The following is a 19,951-nucleotide window of genomic DNA, read 5'->3' as shown; positions in this document are numbered from 1 at the left end:
GAAAATCAGTGCGGACGGGACAGCTTTGATACACCCTGTTAAACAAACGGAAAAATGGAGGCGGTACAATTGGAGAGCGATCCGCCTTCACCAACATGCATAAGCAATTCATTAATAGTTTATATATATATATATTGGAGCGAGATTTGATCCGGCGACCTTCGGATTACGAACCCCAGCGCTTACCGCTGCGCTATGACGCTGTAGAAAATCATTAATCGTAGAGAGTATTTCACCGCAACGGTTTCTTTTAACTGTCGATTTTCTCGACAACGGCTGAGAAGTGCGTCTTGGTGCTTTGCCACATTACACATCTGGCCATGAGCTTTTATTATGCGCAGTATGAATCGAATCTGAATTTCACAATTGGCGGCCTCCTCTTGTTAGACGGTATACAAGCAAGAGATAAAATGAGAAGGAGTAGTCTGATGGGGGAGCCCGATGGGGTAGCCCGATGGGAATGCCGGATAGAGGAGTCGGATAGAGGAGTCGGATGGAGGACTCTGAGAGCAGTAGTGTGGCAGGCAGCAGCAACCTGAGTATGCATATGTAATTTTCGCATTGAGAAGTCGGTGATCAGATCTGGAGACACACACATCAACTGCAAGATAAGTAATCATTGTCTATTCGGGGGAATAGCTCTGAACATAGACCATCTGTCTCTGTCTCAAGGAACAGCTAGCATTCGTAGCTTCGTAATTACCAAAAACAAGTTACAGAACAATAACTGTCTCTTGTAAGCTTAGGCGAGTGGCCTGTTGATAAGAATAATTTTAGTCTGTCAAGTAATACACAAAGGGGTTAGGAACTGGCAACTCTTTTGTAAGTTTTAAAAGAGAATGGAGGAATTACTTAAATACACTACTGGCCATTAAAATTGCTACACCACGAAGATGACGTGCTACAGACGCGAAATTTAACCGACAGGAAGAAGATTGCGATACGCAAATGATTAGCTATTCAGAGAATTCAGACAACGTTGGCGCCGGTGGCGACACCTACAACGTGAGGAAAGTTTCCAACCGATTTCTCACATCCAAACAGCAGTTGACCGGCGTTGCCTGGTGAAACGTTGTTGTGATGCCTCTTGTAAGGAGGAGAAATGCGTACCATCACGTTTCCGACTTTGATGAAGGTAGGATTGTAGCCTATCGCGATTGCGGTTTATCGTATCGCGACATTGCTGCTCGCGTTGGTCGAGATCCAATGACTGTTAGTGCAATATGGAGCCAGTGGTTTCAGGATGGTAATACGGAACGCCATGCTGGATCCCTACGGCCTCGTATCACTAGCAGTCTAGATGACAGGCATCTTATCCGCATGGCTGTAGCAGATTGTGCAGCCACGTCTGGATCCCTGAGTCAACAGATGGGGACGTTTGCAAGACAACAACCATCTGCACGAACAGTTCGACCATGTCTGCAGCATACTGGCGCATCACCCGGTGTGATGGTATGGGGTGCCATTGGTTACAAGTCTTGGTCACCTCTTTTTTTTTCATTGACGGCACTTTGAACAGTGAACGTTACATTTCAAATGTGTTACAACCCGTGGGTCTACCCTTCATTCGATCCCTGCGAAACCCTACATTTCAGCAGGATAATGCTCGACCGTATGTTGCGGGTCCTGTACGGGCCTTTCTGGATACAGAAAATGTTCGACTGCTGCTCCGGCCAGCAAATTCTCCAGATCTCTCACCAATTGAAAATGGCTGGTCAATGGTGGCCGAGCAACTGGATCGTCACAATAAACCAGTCACTACTCTTGATGAACTGTGTTATCGTGTTGAAGCTGCATGGGCAGCTGTACCTGTACAGGCTATTCAAGCTCTGTTTAACTCAATGCCAAGGCGTCAAGGCGTATCAAGGCAGTTATTACAGCCAGAGGTGGTTGTTCTGGGTACTGATTTCTCAGGATCTATGCACCCAAATTGCGTGAAAATGTAATCACATGTGAGTTCTAGTGTAATATATTTGTCTAATGAACATCCGTTCATCATCTGCATTTCTTCTTGGTGTAGGAATTTAACTGGTTAGGAGTGTAAATAGTGAACTCTTCAGCATACCCATGCTGCCATTAATCCTAAAATATTACCATTGCAACCAATAACCACCCAGTTCTACCTCGGAGAGCTTTATCCCTCTCATCTCCGACACTAAACGTGGACACTCACACAACCCTCAGATTGTCGTCAAAGTTCCTATCACACTACAAAAGTGTGCTGGGAGGCGACACTTGGTGAGAAATATATTTTTCTAAAATCTTGCAAAATCACACACGTGTATAAATGGAGCCCCTATACTAAACCACCACAAATCAACAAGGCATTTAAGACCTTTGATACAAAGTGAACATGCAATTTCGACAAAGTTGTCAAGTAATGTCAAAAGCGACATGAGTTTTACAACTGCACACACCAAATTAGATTTCAATTAAACATGTGTGCTACCAACAGTCGAGTGCCGTGGCTGGCGGCCGTTACCGCTTAAGAGAAGTGCACTAACCGCCAAAGAAACTAGTTTAGGCACACATATTGAAATACAGAGATATCTTAACAGGCAGAATACGGCGCTGCGGTCGGCAACGGCTGTATAAGACAGGTGTCTGGCGCAGTTGTTAGATCGGTGACTGCTGCTACAATGGCAATTTATCAAGTTGTAAGTAAGTTTGAACGTCGTGTTATAGTCGGCGTATGAGTGACCGGACACAGCATCTCCGAGGTAGAGATTTTCGCTTACGACCATTTCACGAGTGTACCGTGAATATCAGGAATCGCGTAAAAGATCAAATCTCCGACACCGTTGCGGCCGGAAAAAGATCCTGCACGAACGGGACCAACCATGGCCCAAGAGAATTGTTCAAGCAGTCAGAAGTGCAACCCTTCCGCAGATTGCTGCAGATTTCAATGCTGGCCCATCAACAAGTGTCAGCGAAACATCATCGATATGGGCTTCCGGAGCCGAAGGTTCGCTCGTGTACCCCTGATGACTACACGATACAAAGCTTTACGCCTCGCCTGGACCATTCAACACCGACATTGGACTGCGGATAACTGGAAACAGGACTGTGACAGGTGACACGTGCATAAGCATCCAGTCTGATCATCTGCATCCATTCATGTCCATTGTGCATTCCGACGCATTTGGGCAATTCCAGCAGGACAATGCGACTCCCCACACGTGCGGAATTGCTACAGAGTGGCTCCAGGAACACTCTTAGGAGTTTAAATACTTCCGCTGGCCAGAAAACTGCCGACACACGAACATTATTGGGCATATCTGGGATGCTTTGCAATGTGCTGTGCGGAAGAGATCTCCATCCACTCCTATTCTTACGGATTTATGGACAGCCCTGCAGGATCCATGGCGTCACTTCCCTCCAGCGCTATGTCAGACAGTAGCCGAGTCCATACCACTTCTGCCTGCTCGATGGGGCTCTATACGATATAAGGCAGGTGTGCCAGTCTCATGGGCTCTTCGGTGTAGTTGGCACTAGGTCGCGAATGGCCGCCAGCCACATTACTCGGCTGTTAGTAACACACATGTTTAGTTGAAATCTTATTTTGCTGTTTGGAATTGTAAGGCCCATGTCGCTTTTGACAACTTTGTCGAAGTTGCATGTTCACTTTGTATCAAAGGGTGTGTATTATGCCTTTAATATCTTGTTGTAATATGGTTGTTCTTTATGGGAGCTCCATATTTATACACGTGGGTGATTTTGCAAGATTTGTCCCCTCCCCTTCTGCCCCTTCCTGCCCCCCTCCTTAACCGACCCCTTCCTCTCCCTCCTCTTTCTACCCTCTCTGGCCTCCCCCCCCCCCCCCCCCCTTTCCAGGTTAATCCAGCTTACTCTCCGCCGTGTTTTGGTGCTCGTCATATGGGTTACACCAGTGCAATGTGTTTTCAGTGTCGAAATAATTATGAAAAATCCGCCTCCACTGCACAAACTACCTGGTGTTTACCTAGGTTTCAGCGTGGGTAACCACGCCTTCTTCAGAACAAATATAAAACAGCTTGCCTAAATAGGCATAGTCAGAGGCTAAAATCAACACCTACAGCGGCAAGACCCCATAAAATTTCTTACAAATACACGGTACGTATGTATCAAGTCAGTAATGTTACTTATCTCAACCTCTGTGTGTGCTGCCTCGCCCCAGCCGACGTACGATGGTCACAGGCTCATGCACCGAGTTCTCCGTCTAATATCGAGTTGCATCATGCTGAAGTTAAGGGTTCAAAATTGGACATCTCCGAGGAAATGAAGATTTTTAAACACCTGCAATATGCCAAGGACGATGTCCTTAACGATCAGCTCCAATTAAAAAACAGAAATTTCTTTGAAGGTTTCGGTCCCTTACTCAATTTTTCGCATTAAGTTGCATGACATGGAAGTTGGTTGATGCACGCGCACGATGTTGATTGTTCACGGATGGTATTGCTGCGCGCTTTTAGGAGGTATTTTATGTATCTTCGTTGACTTATACGTAATTATATGATCATGGAGCCAAGGCATTATAAATCTTTAACGTCTTCTGATTACGGCCTGGTCGGCCGCTTAGTATTATGGCGATGTAGCGACTATGATTGTTTCTGCTGCAGATATTATTAATGCAGTTTTATCCGTTAACAATAACGTCCGTAGCATAGCTATCTTTTTAGTTTAGTTGTAATTTCTACCTAATTCTAGGGCCTCCATATTAGCTTGTGGCTGATTTACCATCCGTGCACAAAGTTTGTCGTGCGTTGCTATTAAATATGTCCTAATTCCCATTGCTCCTCGGGACAGTTTCCAGGTGTTGCATTTCTCGTCTGAGGTGAAATGCAACACCTGGAAACTGTCCTGAGGAGCAATGGGTACTCCACAAATTATGTTAGAAGTGTAACAGAGCCAAACACTCGGCGAAGTAAGGAACCAGAAAAAGAAATGTCGGGTACGGCCTATCTGCCATACATTCCCAGAGTGACGGACAGAATCGGCAGTATGTTGCGCAAACATGGCGTAAAGACGGTTTTCAAACCGACAAGGAAGATCAAAGAGTGTCATAGATCGGCGAAGAAGAAAAGAGACCCACTTGCAATGTCGGGAATATACCGTATACCATGCACATGCGGAAAAGTTTATGTCGGAATGACTGGACGATCCATCAACACCAGGATCAAAGAGCATTAGCGACATTGCAGGTTGGGGCAGGTGGAGAAATCGGCCGTGGCAGAGCACGCACTGAATGAGACCGACCACGTAATAAAATTCGCCGACACGGAAGTTCTGGCTGTAGAGAAGCATTATCACACGCGCTTGTTCAGAGAAGCTGTAGAAATACAAAAACACGCGAACTGTTTGAACAAGAAAGAGGAAAGCCTTAAGGTAAACGGATCTTGGCTTCCCGTACTGCAGCGAACGACTGTCGCAGGTAGCAAGAGGAGAACCGCACCGGAAATGACCGCGGAGAAGCCCTCGGACGTTGGCGCGCCAGGTACTTATAGTCTGCGGCCGCGAGCTCGGCTCCAGTTAACCACCGACAATGGAGGGTGAAGCTTTGACAATGCCAGCCACTCGTGCTGGCGAAAAGTCAGAAAAATCATTAGATGAACGTCGGCCGAAGAACCCGAGACAGAAGCCAATAGGCAGTTTGTCAACAAGTGGCCACGAAAGCCTTAACAATTTTGTAATATTATTGACTTGGTACATATGTACCGTGTATTTGCAAAAAAATTTATGGGGTCTTGCCGCTGTAGGTGTTGATTTTAGCCTCTGACTATGCCTATTTAGGCAAGCTGTGTTATACTTGTTCTGAAGAAGGCGTGGTTACCCACGCTGAAACCTAGGTAAACACCAGGTAGTTTGTGCAATCGAAGCGGATTTTTCATAATTATTTCGATACTTACCATTGCTGACGCGCTGCAATGCTGAAAGGTCTGTTTTCAGTGTCGTCGTCTCGTGTGTCTTTTCATACTGTGGTGCCGTTTTTTATTGTGCTGTTAGTGTCGCCAGTGTTTCTGTACTAGGTCTTCTCTGAGTGTATTTTATTTTTACGTGAATTATATACAAATGTCCCTCATTAAACTTCTTCTTTTTGTGTGTTTTAACCCTCATTGTTTTCCCCTCTATAAGTGTCAACTTCATCTTTTATCCCCTATTTGTTTGGTTTTACCGTTTCTCCTGTATCGCCCCTACCGTCTCTCGGCCGAAGAGTGGCGTATTGTGCCGGTTCTGACCCACTGCTGCCCACTGCTGCCCACATGGGGCAGCGGTATGAAATGACAATAAAAAAAATTGCAAGAATGTAACAAAATATATTGTTCACCAGGTCATCTGAAGACGGGCAGAGCCCGAAACCCGTAATGAATAAGAAAAAAATTCCAGAAACATCCTGTGAACATCGTTTCGTGACCAACCAGCTATTTTAAAGCCATTTTTATTTTTGTGATTACAATGGCCTAACAACTCTACCACGACTTTCAGTCATGCCTACGATGTCCCGTGGTCACTGGTGGACTGTTACAGAGTAATAATGTAACTATGTATTCAAAATTCGTCCGAGCAAAATGTCGTAGAATGAATTAATTTTGCAGATACTTTCTGCGGTATATGTGGAGACCGTCTGCTAATGTGCTGCGAATACTAAGAAAAAGTAATAAATTATAACGTCGTGCCTGATGCGGCGGTTTTACCGAATGAATAGGGAAATGTAGGAAGATATAAACGTTCTTTCTTTAGTCATTTTGTGGGCGGTTGTCGGCGAGAAAAAGTTTCGTAAATGTTTGGTATCAACTACATCTACATGTACATCTATAGTCTACCAACCACCGTGAGAGTGCACAGTAGAGGGTATATCCGATTGTACCAGTTATCAGGGTTTCTCCTTGTTTCATTCAAGTATGATGCGTGGGAAGACTAATTGTTTGAATGCCTCTGTGCATGCAGTAATTATTCTACTCTTATCCTCACCATCGCTATGTGAGCAATGTGTAGGGGGTTTGTAGTATGTCCCTAGAGTAATCATTTAAAGCTGGTTCTTGAAACTTGGTTAATAAACTTTCTCGAGATAGTCGTTTATCTTTAAGAGCCTTCCAATTCAGTTCCTTCAGCATCTCTGTGACACTCTTCCACAAGTTAAACAAACTTGTGACCATTCGTGCTGGCCTTCTCTATATTCTTTCAATACCCCTTGTTAGTCCTATCTGGTACAGGTTCCACACACTTGAGCAATTTTCTAGAACCAGTCGTACGAGTGATTTGTAAGCAGTCTCTTTTGTAGACTGATTGTACTTCCCCAGTATTCTACCAATAAACCGAAGTCTACCATCTGCTTTACCCACCACTGAACCTATGTAATCCTTCCATTTCGTATCCTTACGAAGTATTGCACCCAGGTATTTACAAGAGTTGGACGATTGCACCAGTGACTCATTGATATTATAGGCAGAGGGTACTACGTTTTTACAGATAACTGCATCATCTGCAAAAGGCCGGATTCTACTATTAATATTGTGTTCAAGGTCATTAATATACAACGTGAACAGTAAAGGGAGCCAACATACTTCCCTGAGGCACACCCAAAGTTACTTCTACATCTCACAATGACTCTCCATCCAAGCTGTGTCCTCCCTACCAAAAGTCCTCAATGCAATCACAAATTTCACTTGATATCCCATATGATCGTGCTTTTGACAATAAGCGTAGTTGTGGTACCCAATTTTTTTCGGAAATCAAGAAATTATGCATCGGCCTGATTGCCTTCACCAAAAGCTTTCAGTATATCATGTGAGAAAAGGGAGAGTTAGATTTCACATGATCGATGATTTTGGGATCCATGCTGGTTGGTATTGAGGAGGTCATTCTGTTCAAGATGCCTCATTATGTTTGAGGTCAGAATATGTTCTAAGATTCTACAACAAATCCATGTCAAGGATATTGGACGGTAGTTTTGTGGATTACTTCTACTGCCCTTCTTGTAGACGGGTAAATTTTTTACGTTGCTTAACAACTGCTATGGAACAACTGACGCTTGCTAACAAACGACTGGCAACTGCTAAGGAAAAACCGACAATTGCTACGGAACACCCAAGCAATGATAGCGAAAGGAAATGTAGGGAGCGGGATGGGTTAATTGCAGTGAAGTCTGTGGGCGAATGCTTTGTAGGCATTCGATAGCCTAATGCAGTGCGGTGTTCGTCGAAGGCTGTTGTGGAACCGATTAGTGCAATTTTCTGTACGGTACGACAAGATGTCTGCAAGACATCATTTGAGTGCCTACGGTCGTGGGCGAGCGGCTAGACAGCTAGAAGCCCGCCAGATGTCACTACTGTTGCCAAAGTAACGGGTGTGTCCAAAAGTATCATCTCGCTATTCAAAAAGGCTGCTGAAGGTGGAAATTCTCTGCTGAAGCATGCTGTTGGTACCACCACATCACAAGAGGATCGACACGTAGCCGCAGTGGCGAAAAATAACAGACATCTCACTCCTAGGGATATAGCTGCGAACGTTGCAACCGCTACCGGTAAAAGTGTCTCTGCCAGAAACATTTCGCGGCAATTAAATCAAGCTGGTTTATATACCCGGAAGCCTGTTAAATGCACTCTACTTCAACCACGATGGTGCTGGGGACAGCAACAATGGTTCGGAATGGTCTTCTGCGACTAATCCCGCTTCACTATGGCAAGTGATTCTGGCAACCATTTAGTGTGGAGAGGAAAGGCAACACGTTACAAAACACAGAAAACACACGAGCGTCATGAGAATGGCCTAGGCGTTAAGGTGTGGGCAAGCACTATGCAGAATGGCCGGACATAACGGCATATCTTTTTGCGCGAGATACCAGCACAGCACAGTGGTATACCAGAGGTCACAATGAAATGAACACCCTTAGCTGCTTACAGGCGTTGACATACGTCAACGGGGACAGATGAAAATGTGTGCCCCGACCGGGACTCGAACCCGGGATCTCCTGCTTACATGGCAGACGCTCTATCCATCTGAGCCACCGAGGACACAGAGGATAGCGCGACTGCAGGGATTTATCTCTGGCACGCCTCCCGCGAAACCCACATTCTCAACGCATTGTCCCGCACTACATTCGTAGTGCCCCCGCCCATTATACTCATTACTCGCGGCGCGGCGCCGATTCCCGTAAGAGTGACTCAAGGCCATTATTACGGTCAGAGGTGTTTGTTCTGGGTACTGATTTCTCAGGATATATCCACCCAAATTGCGTGAAAATGTAATGACATGTCAGTTCTAGTATGTTTGTCCAATGAATACCCGTTTACCATCCGCATTTCTTCTTGGTGTATCAATTTTAATGGCCAGTAGTGTAGATAAGTAGAATACCTTGAGAACAGTGGGAAAGCCAGTAAACTGCAATCAGAAATACGTGCAACATGTGAAACAGCGTGTCTCAACAACTCTCTCCTGAAGAGGTGGTGTAGTGTTTTTGCTGACACTGTAGGATCCGCACTGCACAGCGTCATTGTTTTGCATTTAATGAACCGATACACGAATTGCACATCGGCTAACTCTTTATCAGTAAACCTCTCTGTACTGCTGTGCACCACTGTTAACGTACGAGTAGCTCAGCTGGGTGAGCATTACTGAGCCACAACCGAGCACTACAGAATACAAACATATTAGTGAAGGGTAAAGTGGGAAACATCTACTGTATCAGGGCAAATCGTCCAGCCGCAATACAGGTGCGTGTGGAGGGTTGCCGAACTGCCGGCGCTGCAGGCGGCACTACTTTGGGAAGCACACGTAGGGTCCGAGGAGGTCGCCGATCCGCTATGACCAGTTTTCGTTCAACGACTGGGCGAGTTGATGTGTTTCTTCGGAAGGGGAGACCGATAAGTGCGTTGCACCCTTTCGGCCGGTCAGCGTTGACAGAATCTAGGCGCACGCCCTGAAATTTTTCTCAAAAACGATTTTACAGAAAGTATACGGTAAACAAATTTCATTTTCGCTTTACTTATAGCTTTTATGTCAGGTTCATAATAATGTACCCATCATTTCCTTAATGGTCGTAGTTACTATTACATATACATGGAAATAAGACACGGCGCGTAATTTGGGAAACTTTGGAATGAAAACTAGAGGTCGCTAAGATTTTCCGTTTGGTGAGTATTACATAATACGTTGTAGCGTATGAAGTTTTAACATACTGAATTTTTCCTTAGACTTGGGTAGAGGTATCTATCTCTCAGTAATGTCGAGAAAACTGATTTGATGTAGCACACTCGTTTGCGATCGCGCCGCACCAGTGATAAAGCCAGAGTGAAATATTCACAACATTCCTCATATTTCATGAACGGTTTCAGATATCGAAATGAGATTTTGGCAAATGATAGCACACGAAGAAGAGAGTATTTTGCCATATCGTTATTACGTAAAACGTCATTATCTACCGTGTTATTCCAACAACTACAGACTTTTTCGATGAAATATTGTGATTGGTGAGGGCTATCGTTAGATGGTGAAACGAGAAATGCTATGGGTTTTTGAATAACATAAGTGAAGACATTAAACTTTCTTTTGAACCGTGTATGTGCTTTTTCATAAGCTACTGACCTTACTTTTCCTCACTTAATAAACTTACACTACTGGCCATTAAAATTGCTACACCAAGAAGAAATGCAGATCATAAACGGGTACTCGTTGGATAAATACAATATACTCGAACTGACCTGTGATTACATTTTCACTCAATTTGGGTGCATAGATCCTGAGAAATCAGTACCCAGACCAACCACCTCTGACCGTAATAACGGCCTTGATACGCCTGGGCATTGAGTGGCTTGGATGGCGTGTACAGGTACAGCTGCCCATGCAGCTTCAACACGAAACCACAGTTCATCAAGAGCAGTGACTGGCGTATTGTGACGAGCCAGTTGCACGGCCACCATTGACCAGACGTTTTCAGTTGGTGAGAGATTTAGAGAATCTGCTGGCGAGGGCAGCAGTCGAACATTTTCTGTATCCAGAAAGGCCCGTACAGGACCTGAAACCTGCAACACGCCGGGTGATACGCCAGTATGGTGATGGCGAATACACGCTTCCAATGTGCGTTCACCGCAATGTCGCCAAACACGGATGCGACCGTCATGATGCTGTAAACAGAACCTCGATTCATCCGAAAAAATGACGCAGAGCCATTCATGCACCCAGGTTCGTCGTTGAGTACACCATCGCAGGCGCTCCTGTCTGTGACGCAGCGTCGAGGGTAACCGCAGCCGTGGTCTCCGAGCTGATAGTCCATGCTGCTTGAAACGTCGTCGAACTGTTCGTGCAGATGGTTGTTGTCGTCTTTCAAAGGTCCCAATGTGTTGACTCAGGGATCGAGACGTGGCTGCACGATCCGTTACAGCCTTGAGGCTAAGATGCCTGTTATCTCTACTGCTAGTGATTCGAGGCCGTTGGGATCCAGCACGGTGCTCCGTATTACCCTCCTGAATCCACCGATTCCATATTCTGCTAACATTGGATCTCGACCAACGCGAGGAGCAATGTCGCGATACGATAAACTGCAATCGCGATAGGCTATAATCCGACCTTTATCAAAGTCGGAAACGTGATGGCACGCATTTCCCCTCCTTACACGAGGCATCACAATAACGTTTCATCGGACAACGCCGGTCAATTGCTGTTTGTGTATGAGAAATTGGTTGGAAACTTTCCTCATGTCAGCACGTTGTAGGTGGCTCCACCGGCGCCAACCTTGTGTGGATGCTCTGAAAAACCAATCATTTGCATATCACAACATGTTCTTCCTGTCTGTTAAATTTCGGGACTGTAGCACGCCATATTCGTGGCGTAGCTATTTTAATAGGCAGCGGTGTAATACACAGCTCTTCAAAACTCTCCCGCAATTATGTGTGCACAAAGCGTTAGTGAAGTGAGGCAGTGTCAACTCCGCTGTGTTTCGCAAAAAAAAAAAAAAAAAAAAAAAAGAAAAAGCAAGTTTCAACATGGCAGCCAGAGTAATGTGTGAGTTTTACTCAAAATTCGCCGCTCATGACGCTTCTCTGAAAGTTAAAATTATTAAGAAGCTAGGAAAAAAGAAATGCCTTCATTTTCGGCGGAATTCTTTTCTGATACTAACCAAAACAGAGGTGACAGTAGATCTTTTTGAATGGTCACCATGCAAGTGTCGGCGTGGAGGGCCGCACTTAATACATACAAGATATGTGAGCGTAGCCACCCTACAGCCTGGATCTCGCATCTTCCGAGTTCCATCTATTTGGTCCTAAGAAAGGTGCACTCCACATGAAGCAGCACGTGGATGACGTGGATGGTACTGATGGGTATACATCTACATCTACACACATAGTCAGCAATCCACCATACGGTGCGTGGCGGAGGGTACCTCGTACCACAACTAGCATCTTCTCTCCGTGTTCCACTCCCAAACAGATCGAGGGAAAAGTGACTGCCTATATGCCTCTGTACGAGCCATAATCTCATCTCATCTTATCTTTGTGGTCTTTCCGCGAAATATAAGTTGGCGGCAGTAAAATTGTACTGCAGTCAGCCTCACATGTTGCTTCTCTAAATTTCCTCAGTAACGATTCACGAAAAGAACGCCTCCTTTCCTCTAGAGACTCCCACCCGAGTTCCTGAAGCATTTCCGCAACACTCGCGTGATGATCAAACCTACCAGTAACAAATCTAGCAGCCCGCCTCTGAATTGCTTCTATGTCCTCCCTCAATCCGACCTGATAGGGATCCCAAACGCTCGAGCAGTACTCAAGAATAGGTCGTATTAGTGTTTTATAAGCGGTCTCCTTTACAGATGAACCACATCTTCCCAAAATTCTACCAATGAACCGAAGACGACTATCCGCCTTCCCCACAACTGCCATTACATGCTTGTCCCACTTCATATCGCTCTGCAACGTTACGCCCAGATATTTAATCGACGTGACTGTGTCAAACGCTACATCACTAATGGAGTATTCAAACATTACAGGATTCTTTTTCCTATTCATCTGCATTAATTTACATTTATCTATATTTAGAGTTAGCTGCCATTCTTTACACCAATCACAATTCCTGCCGAAGTCATCTTGTATCCTCCTAGAGTCACTCAACGACGACACCTTCCCGTACACCACGGCATCATCAGCAAACAGACGCACATTGCTATCTACCCTATCCAAAAGATCATTCATGTAGATAGAAAACAACAGCGGACCTACCACACATCCCTGGGGCACTCCAGATGATACCCTCGCCTCCAATGAACACTCACCATCGAGGACAACGTACTGGGTTCTGTTACTTAAGAAATCTTCGAGCCACGCACATATTTGGGAACCAATCCCATATGCTCGTACCTTAGCTAGGAGTCTGCAGTGGGGCACTGAGTCAAACGCTTTCCGGAAGTCAAGGAATATGGCATCGGTCTGATAGCCTTCATCCACGATTCGCAAGATATCATGTGGAAAAAAGGGTGAGTTGCATTTCGCAGGAGCGATGCTTTCTAATGCCGTGCTGATGTATGGACAGCAACTTCCCTGTCTCAAGGAAATTCATTATATTCGAACTGAGAATATGCAGCAAGATGCTCCGACTTGGATCTGTAGACCATACGGGCATACAGGACCTCCCGGGAAGGAGTCGTAAGGCCGTCGCATTGAATGGAGATCGTGTTGCCAAAAGGGGTTTTGTAGCCATAAGGGTGGGGAATAACATGGTGTATTGGAATTCCAAATAAAACGAACCTGTTTTCAGAAAAAAAGTGTTTTACTTATTGAACGCCCCTCCTGGAATGGTACGGTATCCCATCAGGTCCATTGCGTTTCGTGGTTGGGATGGTTTTGAGGAACGAGTGAAACAATAGACAGCGAGCTGTGGTTCGTTTAGTCGAAAGCTAATGCATCGTTTTCCGTGTCTCTGTAAAGGTTTTCTCGAGTTTCAAGCAACATTTTTATGCTCCCGCGTTGGTCCTCTAACTCTGCCATCTCGAAATACGCCAGCTGTGCTACACAGGTTTCTACTCAGTACAGCACTGAACAATAACTACAGACATACAACAATGAAACTTCCAGCAGTTACACACGCGTGTGCAGATATGCCTGTCCCAGGTCGCTCCAACACACCGTTGGAGAGAAATTACGAATGTTCCGGAATTTTTTGAACAGACTTCGTATTGGAAGATTTTGTCCTCAATCTGGTCATCTCCATTCTCACTGACTATGGTGAATCAGGATAAGGCCAACGCACAGTTCATCGCTGAAGGCAACGCGACGCCATTCATCAGCAGTCCATGTTTCTCTGTCATGGCATCGCTCCAAACGCGGCCGTTTGTGCTGTGATGTTAACAGCAGCCTGCGGACGTGACTGCATTTCTCTAGTCCACCTATGGACAGTCTAGGATCAATGATGTGGGGTAACACAGAACGTTGCAGGGAAACAATTACTTGTTCCCGGATGGCACGCGCAGATGTCAAGGAACTATCATATACTTTGTACAGCAGTCATCATCACTTGCCGGCCGAAGTGGCCGTACGGTTAAAGGCGCTGCAGTCTGGAACCGCAAGACCGCTACGGTCGCAGGTTCGAATCCTGTCTCGGGCATGGATGTTTGTGATGTCCTTAGGTTAGTTAGGTTTAACTAGTTCTAAGTTCTAGGGGACTGATGACCTCAGCAGTTAAGTCCCATAGTGCTCAGAGCCATTTGAACCATCATCACTTGTGGTGATTAGACTTGGTCAACCAGAACCTTGGAGACGATATGCCTGAGCTCACGTTCCCATACAATGTAACATCTGGCCACTGTCACACCCGAATGTCCAAAAGATTTAGATATTTAACGACTCGGCAAGCCGTCCAAATAGAGGCCCACGATGAAATCCCATTTAAAGTCTGTCAATTGCTAATAACGCTGTCACATACGAATACGCACCATCTCCGTGTTCTTCACACTGTCCACTGAACATCTGATGCTGTTCACCATCCTTATATACCCTAAAAAATTCTGTGCCGTACTGCACCACTGGACGGAAAGTAGCAACTGCCGAGCGAAGAAATTACCATCTGGTGCATAGGATGCCTTTGACCCCACAACACAAACGGGTGCGTTTCGAGTGGTGCTGTGAATGGGAACCATGGAGGCTGATGAATGGCGTCGCATAACGTTCAGCGTGAACTGCTGATCTGCCCTACTGCGCATGACCATTGTTGACGACTATGGCGGCATCCTAGGTAGAGTTCTCATTCCAATGGTTCAAATGGCTCTGAGCACTATGGGGCTTAACATCTGAGGTCATCAGTCCAGTAGACTTAGAACTACATAAACCTTTTTTTTTTTTTTTGTCATCAGTCTACTGACTGGTTTGATGCGGCCCGCCACGAATTCCTTTCCTGTGCCAATCTCTTCATCTCAGAGAAGCACTTGCAACCTACGTCCTCAATTATTTGCTTGACGTATTCCAATCTCTGTCTTCCTCTACAGTTTTTGCCCTCTACAGCTCCCTCTAGTACCATGGAAGTCATTCCCTCATGTCTTAGCAGATGTCCTATCATCCTGTCCCTTCTCCTTATCACTGTTTTCGACATATTCCTTTCCTCTCCGACTCTGCGTAGAACCTCCTCATTCCTTACCTTATCAGTCCACCTAATTTTCAACATTCGTCTATAGCACCACATCTCAAATGCTTCGATTCTCTTCTGTTCCGGTTTTCCCACAGTCCATGTTTCGCTACCATACAATGCTGTACTCCAGACGTACATCCTCAGAAATTTCTTCCTCAAATTAAGGCCGGTTTTTTATATTAGTAGACTTCTCTTGGCCAGAAATGCCTTTTTTGCCATAGCGAGTCTGCTTTTGATGTCCTCCTTGCTCCGTCCGTCATTGGTTATTTTACTGCCTAGGTAGCAGAATTCCTTAACTTCACTGACTTCGTGACCATCAATCCTGATGTTAAGTTTGTCGCTGTTCTCATTTCTACTACTTCTTATTACCTTCGTCTTTCTCCGATTTACTCTCAAACCATACTGTGTACTCATTAGACTGTTCATTCTGTTCAGCAGATCATTTAATTCTTCTTCACTTTAACTCAGGATAGCAATGTCATCAGCGAATGGTATCATTGATATCCTTTCACCTTGTATTTTAATTCCACTCCTGAACCTTTCTTTTATTTCCATCATTGCTTCCTCGATGTACAGTTTGAAGAGTAGGGGCGAAAGGCTACAGCCTTGTCTTATACCCTTCTTAATAAGAGCACTTCGTTATTGATCGTCCACTCTTATTATTCCCTCTTGGTTGTTGTACATATTGTATATGACCCGTCTCTCCCTATAGCTTACCCCTACTTTTTCAGAATCTCGAACAGCTTGCACCATTTTATATTGTCGAACGCTTTTTCCAGGTCGACAAATCCTATGAAAGTGTCTTGATTTTCTTTAGCCTTGCTTCCATTATTAGCCGTAACGTCAGAATTGCCTCTCTCGTCCCTTTGCATTTCCTAAAGCCAAACTGATCGTCACCTAGCGCATTCTCAATTTTCTTTTCCATTCTTCTGTATATTATTCTTGTAAGCAGCTTCGATGCATGAGCTGTTAAGCTGATTGTGCGATAATTCTCGCACTTGTCAGCTCTTGCCGTCTTCGGAATTGTGTGGATGATGCTTTTCCGAAAGTCAGATGGTATATCGCCAGACTCATATATTCTACACACGAAAGTGAATAGTCGTTTTGTTGCCACTTCCCCCAATGATTTTAGAAATTCTGATGGAATGTTATCTATCCCCTCTGCCTTATTTGACCGTAAGTCCTCCAAAGCTCTTTTAAATTCCGATTCTAATACTGGATCCCCTATCTCTTCTAAATCGACTCCTGTTCCTTCTTCTATCACATCAGACAAATCTTCACCCTCATAGAGGCTTTCAATGTATTCTTTCCATCTATCTTTTCTCTCCTCCGCATTTAACAGTGGAATTCCCGTTGCACTCTTAATGTTACCACCGTTGCTTTTAATGTCACCAAAGGTTGTTTTGACTTTCCTGTATGCTGAGTCTGTCCTACCGACAATAATATCTTTTTCGATGTCTTCACATTTTTGCTGCAGCCATTTCGTCATAGCTTCCCTGCGCTTCCTATTTATTTCATTCCTCAGTGACTTGTATTTCTGTATTCCTGATTTTCAGGGAACACGTTTGTACTTCCTCCTTTCATCATTCAACTGAAGTATTTCTTCTGTTACCCATGGTTTCTGCGCAGCCACCTTCTTTGTACCTATGTTTTCCTTCCCAACTTCTGTGATGGCCCTTTTTAGAGATGTCCATTCCTCTTCAACTGTACTGCCTATTGCGCTATTCCTTATTGCTGTATCTATAGCGTTAGAGAACTTCAAACGTATCTCGTCATTCCTTAGTACTTCCGTATCCCACTTCTTTGCGTATTGATTCTTCCTGACTAATGTCTTGAACTTCAGCCTACTCTTCATCACTACTATATTGTGATCTGGGTACGCCTTACAGTCCAGTATCTGATTTCGGAATCTCTGTCTGACCATGATGTAATCTAATTGAAATCTTCCCGTATTTCCCGGCCTTTTCCAAGTATACCTCTTCCTCTTGTGATTCTTGAACAGGGTATTCGCTATTACTAGCTGAAACTTGTTACAGAACTCAATTAGTCTTTCTCCTCTTTCATTCCTTGTCCCAAGCCCATATTCTCCTATAACCTTTTCTTCTACTCCTTCCCCTACAACTGCATTCCAGTCGCGCATGTCTATTAGATTTTCGTCCCCCTTTACATACTGCATTACCCTTTCAATATCCTCATACACTTTCTCTATCTGTTCATCTTCAGCTTGCGACGTCGGCATGTATACCTGAACTATCGTTGTCGGTGTTGGTCTGCTGTCGATTCTGATTAGAACAACCCGGTCACTTAACTGTTCACTGTCCTACGCCTGTTATACCATTTTCAGCTGCTGTTGATATTACCCGATACTCATCTGACCAGAAATCCTTGTCTTCCTTCCACTTCACTTCACTGACCCCTACTATATCTGGATTGAGCCTTTGCATTTCCCTTTTCATATTTTCTAGTTTCCCTATGACGTTCAAGCTTCTGACATTCCACGCTCCGACTCGCAGAACGTCAGAACGTTATCTTTACGTTGATTATTCAATCTTTTTCTCATGGTAACCTCCCCCTTGGCAGTCCCCTCCCGGAGATCCGAATTGGGGACTATTCCGGAATCTTTTACCAATGGAGAGATCATCATGACACTTCTTCAATTACAGGCCACATGTCCTGTGGATACACGTTACGTTAAACCTAACTAACCTAAGGGCAGCACACACATCCATGCCCGAGGCAGGATTCGAACCTGCGACCGTAGCAGCCACGTGGTTGCGGACTGAAGCGCCTAGAACCGCTCGGCCACCGTGGCCGGCAGCGTTCTCATTCTTGAAATGTTTTGGAGAGGCGTGGCAAGCCATGAGGTGTGGTTTCAGGTTACAGTTGTTTGTGATTGAGGGAACTCTGTCTGCACAACATTAGTTCATGGACGCCCTGCGCCCTCGTGTGTTACCTCTCAAGTGGCATTATCGTGGCGCCATCTTTTTTACTGGACAGTGCTCGTCCACCCATGGCACGTTGCTCTATGAAATGTCTGCTTGATGCTGAGGTATTCCCATGGCCAGCATGATCCCCAAATCTGTCCCAAATGAAGCATGTGCTCGACTAGCTCATACAGTAACTCCATCTCGATGCCAGTACTCGGGATATCGCGGATCACTTACAATAGTTCTGGACCAGCCTACCTCAGAAGAATCCTTTAAGGCACCCTTCCCAACCGAATCAGTACACAATTCCAGGTCAGACGGGCTGCAACGTCTTATTGATAAGTGCGTTCACACTGCCAAATTCTTTGAAATCACTGCACTAACATCACATCTCAACCCTTGACGTTTTACATCGGTTCCTCTTCCCATTCTGGAGGCTTCGCTTCTTTTTGTCAGGCGTGTGTATTGTAAACAGTAACGGCCCTATCGATTTCCTTGTGTTACTATTATATTTTGTTCCATTAAGAGCGTTATGTGCATTTCCATCCACAGGAAATTCCTGAAACCAGTCAAAAATTTGGTCGTATATTTGGTGCAGTTATGCAGCTGTGGTGTAGGGGTAAGGTTTTGGTTGGACAAGAAGAAGAGGCAGGATGGTAGGACATCTGTTAAGAAATCAGGGAATAACTTCTATGGTACTAGAGGGAGCTGTAGAGGGTAAACACTGTAGAGGAAGACAGAGACTGGAATACAACCAGCAAATAATAGAGGACGTAGGTTTCAAGCGCTACTCAGAGATGAAAAGATTGTCACAGGAGAGCATTCGTGGTTGGCGGCATCCAACAAGTCAGAGACAAGAAAGAATTTTATATCAACATGGTGTGCAAAAGAACAGACACCAATGGTGATGCAGCAGCTTTCGAAGAATGAAACTACAGTGAAATCCAACCTTTGTAGCTAGTTACAGGCGTTGATAAATATCAACGGGGACAGTTGAAGATGTGTCCCCTGACTGGCACTCGAGCCCAGGATCTCCTGCTTATATGGCAGACCCTCTATCATACTGAGCCATCGAGGACACAGAGGATACTGTGACTGCAGAGACTTATCTCTGGCACGCTTCCCGTGAGACACACATTTCCAACTTATTGTCGACACACTGTAATTTCAGAAAAAAATTTTGGTGCGTAACTCTAAGGGATGCCTTCTGCTGGTAAAAGAACATAGCATCAATGTAGACTCCGATGTTTAGTGCCCTCTGCATCCATGGACGAACAGCGATGGCTGAGTCTCCTGAGTGCTTTGATGCTGCCCGCTACAAGTTGTTCTGTGCCAACCTCTTCACCTCGTAGTAGCACACACAATGTCCTCGATCATTTCTTGAGTAGATTCCAGTCTCTGTGTTGCCCTACATTTTTTACCCTCTAGTACCAGCGAAA

At 45.0% G+C, this 19,951-nt stretch overlaps 1 protein-coding gene and 1 non-coding gene across 2 annotated transcripts in view; both read right to left on the bottom strand.

The window, feature by feature from the left end:
* Positions 1-19,951, bottom strand: part of LOC124551118 (sensory neuron membrane protein 1-like) — a 291,988-nt gene that overhangs the window by 102,726 nt on the left and 169,311 nt on the right. The gene's annotated exons all lie outside the window — the stretch shown is intronic.
* Positions 8,917-8,990, bottom strand: Trnat-ugu. Its single transcript has one exon. It is a non-coding gene; the product is annotated as a tRNA-Thr (tRNA).

This window comes from Schistocerca americana, chromosome 9 (genome assembly GCF_021461395.2).
Source record: "Schistocerca americana isolate TAMUIC-IGC-003095 chromosome 9, iqSchAmer2.1, whole genome shotgun sequence".
Classification (NCBI taxonomy): domain Eukaryota; kingdom Metazoa; phylum Arthropoda; class Insecta; order Orthoptera; family Acrididae; genus Schistocerca; species Schistocerca americana.
Note: the sequence above shows the minus strand (reverse complement) of the source record. Positions and strands in the feature narration are given on the sequence as shown.